At 40.3% G+C, this 10,354-nt stretch overlaps 1 long non-coding RNA gene across 1 annotated transcript in view; it reads right to left on the minus strand.

The window, feature by feature from the left end:
• Positions 1 to 10,354, minus strand: part of LOC116672132 (uncharacterized) — a 14,358-nt gene that overhangs the window by 1,038 nt on the left and 2,966 nt on the right. The window contains exon 2 of the long non-coding RNA XR_004327476.1: positions 484 to 489. This is a non-coding gene — a long non-coding RNA (uncharacterized LOC116672132). The remainder of the gene's footprint in view (positions 1 to 483; positions 490 to 10,354) is intronic.

Below are 10,354 nucleotides of genomic sequence, written 5' to 3' on the forward strand. Positions count from 1 at the left end.
ACACACACACACACACACACACACACAACTCAGTCTGGCAGTTGGGAAGCAGCAAGATGGTTGACCTAGATTGGGTGCTGGGTTTGAAGACATGCAGGAGAAACCATCTGCATACAAAGTCAGAAATCTCTACTTCCACAGTCAGATAAACCAGAAAAGAAAGGTACAAATGATTCAAACTTTTTTTCTGGTACAAGATATTTTAAACTTTTCTCCCTACAGTCTGCTTTTCTTTATTTTGAGATTAAGAAGGCACTAAGAAGAAAAAGGGGGAAAAGGAGACATATGTAGACAGACAGAGAGAGGAGCCCAGACCCACTGTATTGTCTCTACAGGTACAGGAGCGCGTCTGAATGGTTATTCGGAAAGTGTTTCTTCATAGACAAGCAGACAAAACAAACAATTTTGGAGGAAAAAAAAGAACTGTTTGCAAACTTATTTGATGTTCTGAAATTAAAAATTGGATCTTAAATGTACTGTTACTGCCAACTGTGAGGCATATCACTCTCCATAAACGCAAACACTTCTTGGGTCAATCACAGTGTCAAGATGCATCACATCTCTCATGCATCATCAGATTGGGATCGGAGACATATTTGACTTACAGATTTTGACTTTGAATTATGGCACCCTTATTATTCTGCTGGCAAAAACCTTGACTTGTAAAATTTGTTGAATACAAACCTTGAGATCTTTTTGATTAAACAAAACAACAACAATGGAGAAAATGAGGATAAGACTGTTGGGGATTACAGATGCAACATTGTATAGGGATGCTTGATTATGAAAAAAAAATGTGTCACGATTATTTTGGTCAGTATGGAAATCAACAGTAAAAACACCTTGAACTGTGCCATTTTCCTTGTTATTGTTGGTATTTTACATTGTTTTTTTTTTCATTCAGAACACAAGACCAAATAGGAGTTTACTTACTATACTTCATTTTTTTAATTAAGCTATTTTTGGGATCATTAGGAGTCAAACTCACTGACACATCTAAAATAATACTGGCATCTGCTAGAGCTGTCAGCAGGAAGACATCATGCCACCGATTCCACTGTCACCTCTGAAATCCAAGACGGGAAGTAACAGTAACACACCCTTGACAGCAGCAAAGATGGTGACTGTACAATGTGGGGAGAACATAGTAGAGTTAGGAAGAAGAGCGGCCAAGTGATAAGGAGGATAAGAAGTAAAAAATAAAAATAAAAATAAAAAATTGTTGAAGATTAGACAAGAGGACAGACGACGAAAGGGTAAAAACAAGACTAAGGTAAAAGATGGGAAGAAGTCAGGCATTTCCTTTCCTGAGTCTGAAACTCTTTCTTTTAGCTCAAACCTTCCTGTGACTCCATTCACACCTGTCACAACAATGTGCACCTGACAATCTCCTTATAATTGGCATGCTGCAAACAAAACACACACACACACACCCACACACACCCACACACACCCACACACACCCACACACACACACACACACACACACACACACACACACACACACACACACACACACACACACACACACACACACACACACACACACACACACACACACACACACACACACACACACACACACACACACACTTCTTTCCTTTGCAGCGTGACACTAACCAAACTGATTTCCTCAACAAAGTGGGAAATATTGCATTTTGGAAGAGGGTCAGGTGCCATTAAAAGTAAAGTTGTGTTTGTGACAAGGTTTATGGGAAATGTGTTTTCCCTTTTGTCAAGCACCTCATGTGAATGAGGCTATAAAATATATAAAATAATAATATAAAATATACATTTTTGTCAGTGATATCCTGTTGATTTGGTGATTAAAATACTACACACTACTACCTTGAAGTTCATATAGTTTTCTTACCCATATCCATTTGTCACACTAAACTGAGCGATCTGTAGGACATGGTTCAGTGCTCGTGTCCAGTGCTCCCGGATTAGCTCAGAGTCACGCCATCATCCAGGATCATTTGTCTCAACATCAGTCAGTCAGCCAGCCAGCAGGCATCAGTCCACTCTGTCTCTCTCTCTTTTTAACTTTTTCATCTATTTCTTGACTTGCTTTTCTAAAAAACGAAACACATTTGTGTATGAATTAGAGACTCCCCAACACATACAGAATGTACATAACAGGTTTTGAAACTTGCTGTATATGTTCATGTGGATCATTCCCACTGTTATATATTTTACATCCATTGTGACAGTTAAGGAAGCACAATACTTAAAAATACAGTGCATGAACAAGAACCCATTTCATATGGTAAGAATAGCCGATGCATGCATTTGATGACGTGCATTGGTCCCAAATCCATTTAAAGAAATGAAAATATAGTCTGTCTTGTAAGAAAGATAGGGATGTAAAGCTGACAATTAGCAGCGGCCTGAGGGAAGGCTACACACGGCTCCCACTGTTTTTTTCCAAGCACTGAAAGCCTGTCCTTTAAGTCTCAGAAACATTGTCCTTAACTTGGAATCCTATAAAGGAAAAACAAACCAATATGCATTTTGTAGAGTGCAAACCTTTAAACATTTGCCAATGCACCTAATCTGCCAAATTTGCAAGAAAAGAGAATAATATGTGGTCTTCATTTAGCCCCTGGGGTGTGGCAGCATATCAGTTTTTTCCTATTATATATGTTTGCTTGCCTCTTTAAATCAAAATTATTTCAATGTAAATGTTTTCCCTGTCCCACAAACCTATCCCACATATTGCCCTTGCCTACGAGTCCTGTTAAGGATTTTAGCAAGCCATAGAGAACCCAGCCAGCATCGATCCTGTTCCATAACTATTGTAAATAAACAATGGAATTTCTGACACTGAGTAGCTTCTTAAAAACTTACTTCATTCTTTTTGTGTCTAATGCGACAATCTACACTTTTATGATTCTCTTTCTGGTAGATAATGACTTTTAATGTAATGTGATAGTGATTCTGTCTATCTGTTAACATTTTTATTTTTATGCCTCCGGTCCAGGACGATCCAGCTGGCCCTGATGAAGAAATTAAGCATCATTACCCCCTTGCCCAAAAGCAAAGCCAAATGTGGCCTGCTCAGCCGAGGCCACCTCGAGCAGTTCAAAAACCTTCATTAATGTAATTGAAAGGAGAGTCTGGCTTCACTGCTGTGGGCAACTACTTCCAAAACAGACCTTGCTAATTTTGATATTTGGAAAATTGATTGACATTAATAATGAGCGGACCTTGGCTGGCTCTTTGAGACCCTGTAGTGGAAATCAGGCTGGTGACAGCCAATGCTGGACATAAAAGCTCCAAATATAACTGCAGACCCCGGCTAGGTGCTATGAAGGGACATCCTGGAGCTGTCCGTGGTGCTGAAACACACTACGACGCCACAATTTGTTTCTCTCCCTGGGCTCATGAAACAGAGTTCTGTTACAGTTAAGAGGATATAGTGAATAAAGCACCAGACCCAGCTGAATGTTATTCATGATCTTAAATTTTATGTGTTAAGTCTATTGACTAAGAACATAAGTGAAGGGAATATGCCTTCATGTCTCCCCTTTTCATACAACCAAGTTGAAAACTTTAGGTGTGTCTGTAAAAGTGTCTGTAAAAAAAAAAAGATTAAAAAAAGATAAAAATATACGTATGACTATACTTCTGCATTCACATACACTATAAGAGCACATTGTCCATCTGAAGTGCTTGGAATTCAAGAGAAATGCCAACATGCGTCACTCTTTTAAAGTCATTGCTCACCCATGTCTGCACAATTATCATCTGAGCCACTGACTTTTATAGAGCACTAACCTGTTAATGCTGGAGATGACATACATCCCCAGCACCTCTGACAGGTGGAGGGGTGGCGTGACTGGACTGAAAGAAGTGCTTCTAAAAGCAGCACCACCGTGTCCCATCTTAAACACTCATTGGAGACACAGAGAGGAGGAGGGAGAAAGGGTGTGACAGGGTACAAGACATTACACAGACAGAGAGCAATGAGGGTGTAGTGGTTTCAGTAGATAACCTTGACCAAGATAGTTATCACGAGCTGTCTTGTTCGTGAAGATATGATTGGCATTCAAAGGGGATAGGGGCCAGTATTTACCTGGGTGTTATCTCTAAGACAGCAGGCCTGAGTCGGTCTGTGATCTAATGAAAGAGTGCATTCCTCTGTGACCGGACCAAAAGAAAAAATGAGACATAGGACCACAGAAAAATGGGTGGCAATTTCATATCGGACAGTTTTCTTTAAAAAAAATGTGTTTTACATACTCTAGTAGTAAACACGAGAACGTTAAGATTCAAGCAAAAACACAATGTTCTGCATCCTTCAGAGATATTTTCCGGATGTTTTTCTTCTTGTTTGTAATTGACTCCCAAATCTACAGTGTCACTAAGGCTGGGTACTGAACGTTAAAACTTACCGCATACCATGGTATCGAGCATCTAAAAATGCCTCGTCATTCAATTCCAAATATCAAAACCTAAGGATTACATCTCAACAGTCATCAGTATCAGTGAGTCAATAAACATGCAGCATAGAGCTGCTCAATTATGGAAAGAAATCATAATTACGATTTTTTTGTCAATAATGAAATTGCAATTATTTAACACGATTACTCATTGGCTTTTGGAAAGATGTTGCATTTATGAACCTAAAAAAAACTCCCCACTGAAACAAATCAACACTGAAAACACCTAGAACTGTTAAATTTACCTTAATACTTTTCCCATTTTACTTTTTTATATAAAAATAAGAGTTTATCTCCAATCGTTTTTCTCAATAACTGTTTTTGGGATCATTAGGAGCCAAAATCGTAATTGCAATTACAATTAAATGCATGGCCCTATTGCAGCATCTTTGCACCAAGATATAATAATGTTGATGACTGGCTGTCTTACATGTTGTAGAGGCATGCAGGAAAACACCACGTCACGCCCAGAGACAGGGCAAACGTGTGTGTGTTGTATTTTGAGAAGCTTCACTACAGTGTGTCCTGCATAGGTGTAAAGGAAAATTTTCATTCAATTTTTTTAAAGGAAAATTTTAATGTGAATTGGTATTGTTCAAGAACTGTCAAAGTACAGGTATCAAAAATCTTTGAACACACCCAGTCCTTAGTGTGATGTCACCCCCTCACTACATAAGTAGGGCGTCTACTTGGAGAGTGGGAGATCAAAACAGACGGTTCAGTACTCTAAACAAGCAGGACAGACAAAGAGAAAAAGAGACAGAAGAAGCAAGGAAGGAAACAACAGAGATGGCAAAAGAAGACATTAAATGAAAGGAAGAAACAAGGACAGACAGAGTATTAGTGCATGTGAGAGAGAGAGAGAGAGAGAGAGAGAGAGAGAGAGAGAGAGAGAGAGAGAGAGAGAAGACTTGTTGCAGTCTGATAACCATGTGAGACTCTGCGAGTTTCAAACACAATCTGCTTACACATTCACTGTGTGCACACAGTGTATTTAAATTTGTTACACAACTAGGTGTTTTATGAACCAAAAATAGATCCATACAGAATGAATACGCTGCAGTTTATATCCAGCGACTAGCTGGGGGAAATCTGGGTGGGAAAGTAAATTCATAATGTTGCCATAACGTTCATAATGTTGTATAACGTTTTATTATTTCAATCCATGGCAGAGGCTTCTGTTGGCTGTGTATACCCGGGAGATTTGGATAAGAGAGGCCGGGAGCTGTTGGGAACATCATGGCTTTATCAACACACAGCCACACATCTTATCCCTTACAGTCTCGACATTAAATGCATCATTTACATGAGGTGACAGCCAAACACACGCGCACTCACGCACACACACACACACACACAGCAATCATTATTGTTGCAAAAGCTATTCTTTAGCATTGACATTTAAGATGTATAAAACCACCACCTGCAAGTAAAGATCAGAGACTAATCACTCACTCACTTACTCACTCATCAATCAAATTGTTTTAAAAACTGTCAAAAAGGATTACCCCTCTACATCACAGGACCATTTCAACTCAATACAGAAAGAAGAAGAAAGCTTAAATGCATGCATGGGTATTGGGAAATTGATTGTTTTCACCTCTTAAAGAGTTTTTGATTCACAATTGCAGTGTTTTCGGTCAGTTTATCGAAATGTATTTCACTGCTAGCCATATCAGTATTATCAGTATATCAGTATTCCTTAACTTTAGACATCGTCAATTCAAATATGACTACCGCATGAATCTAAGACATACTACAAATAGAAAAGTGTTAGACATGTCGTGATGGGGATTTAAATCAGGTACAATCTGATGTGTGATACACGTGAACAGTTGACACCCATTTGGGCAGAGGTGAAGGCACATATGGAAGGCTCGGATGTTATTGTCATGCTTTTCCAGCTGCGGAGGGCTGAAAGTCTTCCTACGGGTAGCGTTTGATCCCGCTGAGATGCTCTACATCTGTCAGAGGAAGGGAGATCCCACTGGGACTGTGCAGCCTCAGTCATGTCAGCATGACATCATCCTCTCACTCTAATCTCCCTCTCTTTTCTCTCTCTTGCTCTCACTCTCCCTATCCCTCCTTTCACCCCTCAATGTGCTGGTCTTCTTTGTTCTTTTTTTTCCCTCCGCTCTCTCTTTATTTCTGTCATGTGCTGTTGTTGCGTCTTCTCTTCCAAGACAATCATCTTCTGCATGGAGAAACGGCGTATTTGGATGTCTTTCACTGTTTTGTAATGCAAATCAGTGGCCATCAAAGTTCTCATTTGTTTTGTATCTCTATAGCATCTTTTTGTTTGCTGCTGCACCCGCCATGCTACATCTGTCATTACCAGTAACATGATAACAGGGTTCCATTTGTGTGACGTGTGAATGTGTGTGTACATGAGTATGCAGTCAGTGTATACAAAATAACTTTTGCTGCGCTGGCATTTCTGTTCTAATGCTGCTGTCCTATTCTCCTCCTTATCAGCCACTGAACACATTCCACCAGACAAATGCTTGAGCGGTGTGTGTGTGTGTGTGTGTGTGTGTTAGCCATAACTGTGACTGTTTGGCAATGCCTGAATAAGTGCATAACACCATGTGCAAGTATGTGTGTGTCTGTCAGTGAAATACATTTAGATAGGGCTACTGAGAGAGAGACAGAGAGAGAGAGAGAAAGAGAGAGAGAGAGAGATAAATGCATCCAGTGCTCGCTCTCTTTGGGTCCAAAGCCCTTGGGTGTCACAGAAGAGTTCCACTGTGTTAATCTCTGTGTAATAACTGAATCACAGCGAAAACAATAGAGCTCTCTGTCCCTTTTCACAAGCCAAAAGGCCTTGGGGCATCTGGCTGGTCCGTGTAACTGTGTGTGCGTACAGCATGTGTGTACGTGTGTGTGCGCAGATTCACGCATATGCCTGAAAATTGAAAGCCAGACATGGAGCGCTCTGCCTGATCTGAATGAAGAGAGCGAGGTTCGGGGATGTCTCTGCCTGAATCCTGACTTGCGCTTTCTAAACAAGTTTCCACGAAAACAAAGACACACAAACACAAGACGGGACGGAAAATTCAATTCATTATAAACCCAATGCATTGTGTCAGAATAAAGAAATGATCAGAGCGTATTGTTCGCAATGTGACTTTCGGAGATGCTGTGTCAAGTCAATTCCCTGCTACTCCACTGTGACTCATTAAAAAGCATTCAGGATATTCTTTATCTTTCTTTTCCTCTGTTCCTCTGAGGTGTGATCGGGCTCTTAGTGTCTGCTATTGCTGCAGGAGACATATGGGACCTCAGTGAGTTGTTAACCTCCTGGCTTGAGACTGTGCCCTCCATCAGTGTATGTGTGGGGGATAGACAGACAGAGAGAGACAGAAAGATTACTTGATTCGGAAACAGAAAAAGGTAATGCATCGTTATCTATTCGATCACCCAACATAACTCGCCTAGTAGCTGTTGTACAGCTGGATCTTTTGCCTAAATAAGAAAACCAAGCTATCAAGGTTATTTGAGGCTTGGTTAAGTCTAATACACCGAGTCCCTTCAAGTGATGTAGTGAGAAGCATCAGGAGTTTAACACAAAGACCGTCAAAACACGCCACCCCCATGTGATAACCTCGATATACTGCAGATGACAAGCCCGGTGAGTCTAGTCACATTTGGTAAACAACGGTTGCCAAGGAAACAGACAACAAATCTGGCTTGGAAGGAAAACAGGAATGAATGTGTTACCAAAAATGTAAAAGTTAAATCCGCTGGGAAGTAGAACTATGTGAGAATAACAATTAGTATAGTCAACGTAAATACAAGTAGTGATTAAAATTACAAGACAAATGCATGACATATTTAGTTGTTGCTATGGCTGCGGTTTTTATCCATATGTTGTTACATCCTTTCTAGATGTGTCACATTGTCATTATACAGTTATGAAATGGTACTAAAACTAAAATTAACAAAGAAAAAAGCGAACTGGAAAATGTGTTTATGAAGACGAATAAATCAAAGTCTGAAGCACATTTTCCAGCTATACATTTGCAATTATACAAAAAAGACTATCAATAGTAGATCACCCTAAGATCACTCGAAAAAGGTTTTTTTTTAACCGCTAACAGTAATTCAGTCCGTCACCTGAACTACTAACTAGTCAGACTAGTTAGTAGTGAGAAGTGGTTGGCCACCATCAGAAAGATGTTTGGTTGATGGAAAATGTCAAAAATCAGGAGCTCCAGATTGCTAAATTGCATTTCAGCCATTTGTCCTTGTTTTTGCTCGTTCTTGTCAACGCCAGAAACACTGTAGTTGCTAAACACAACTCCACAGAGAAGAAGAGGGAGAAAAAGCAGGGGGAGAAGAAGATTAAAAGGAAGAAGAGACTTGTGGGAACTAACTGTCTTCTCTTTAGAAAACCACACCACTTTCTTCTCAGTGTTGCATGCACAAACACACTGCATCACACCCGCAAGCACACGGTTATGCATTGACTACATTACTACTGGACCCTACAGAAAAACATCTCACGGTCGCCAAGGCAGCAGGAATAATCAATAGCAAAAAAATTAAAAACATGATGCATTTATGCAGTGATAAATCTAATGTGATAAATAAGTATTTACCTCGATCTGGAATTGATTTTGATTGGCTGGAGGTTGTTCATTATGTTCATTTAACATAAAGTGAATTTAGAATGAATACACGTGCTAGAGTTACAGCAAGAAAGAATTTTTTTTTTTTCTGTCTGCATTGTTGACCTGTCCACAGCTTGGCAACAGAAAAATACCACACAAATGTCATCTCACTATAATTGAATCGGCACCCCAACATTGGTGCCCTGCCATTTCATGAGATTATTGATATTGCTTTGACCACATGTTTGCCTCAGGGATTTGAGGTAATGTAATCATGCTCATAGCATCACCTCACCAGTAGGTATGATGTTCTGCTACTATATAAATCAGAATTTCAAATTTCCCAAATTTGCCCTTCAACATGTCATAATGATCCTGCTTTAATGATATATCACTTCCCCCCTCTCTAGGCCACAGGTAATAAGATCTTTCCTGTCTGGGCATTTCTATACATGACTTCGTCTCATGAATTAATACATTCAAAAAATAAATATGAATGAATATGAAACATAGATAGCAGCCAAGCCGCAGGAATTAGATTGGGTCCACATAGACTTTTTTTTCAGTATTGTCAGAATGACATGCAAAGCAACTGCATGCAGCACCTACAATCATATTAGTCTATTATTGATCAAACAGGGTCTTGCTGCACACCTCAGAAGTCAAATATGTTCCTTCTACTGGCATATTATCACTTCATCCTCACAGTGAGCTGGGATGTCTATGCTGTCATAGCAACCAAACCACCAATCTAATAACTACAGTAGCATGACTTCTCTACAACTGGACCTCAATGGCACCCTGGATCCTTGCTGCTAACCTGCTGACCATCAATTTACCCCGCAGTGTGGTTTGTGACAGAAAATAAGTGGGTTCTCAACTGATTACAAAGATACATTTACTGTGTGTGTGTGTGCGTGCGTGCGTGCGTGCGTGCGTGCGTGCATGTTTATGCGCGTGTCATATGAACACATACAGCATGAGCCAGACACAGCATGGAGCCATCTCCATTGAGCCCCCATAGGTCGGCTGACAAAAACTGTCCAGAGCTGGGCATGAGGCTGAGGGCAGAGAGCCTCCACTGGGGAGGCTGGGGGAGACCTCTGTACTCTCTCCGGCCTCCTGCTGTCTTACAGAATGTACCATAAAGGGAGAAATTCAATTTGTTGCGCAGCATGACTGCAGAACATCCCACGCAGTATACATAGCAGAAAAGGGTGCGTTTGTGTGTTTCTTTTGTACATGGACATGTGTGTTTGAGTGTGTGTGTGTGTGTGTGTGTGTGTGTGTGTGTGT

Source organism: Etheostoma spectabile, chromosome 22 (genome assembly GCF_008692095.1).
Source record: "Etheostoma spectabile isolate EspeVRDwgs_2016 chromosome 22, UIUC_Espe_1.0, whole genome shotgun sequence".
Taxonomy (NCBI): Eukaryota; Metazoa; Chordata; class Actinopteri; order Perciformes; family Percidae; genus Etheostoma; species Etheostoma spectabile.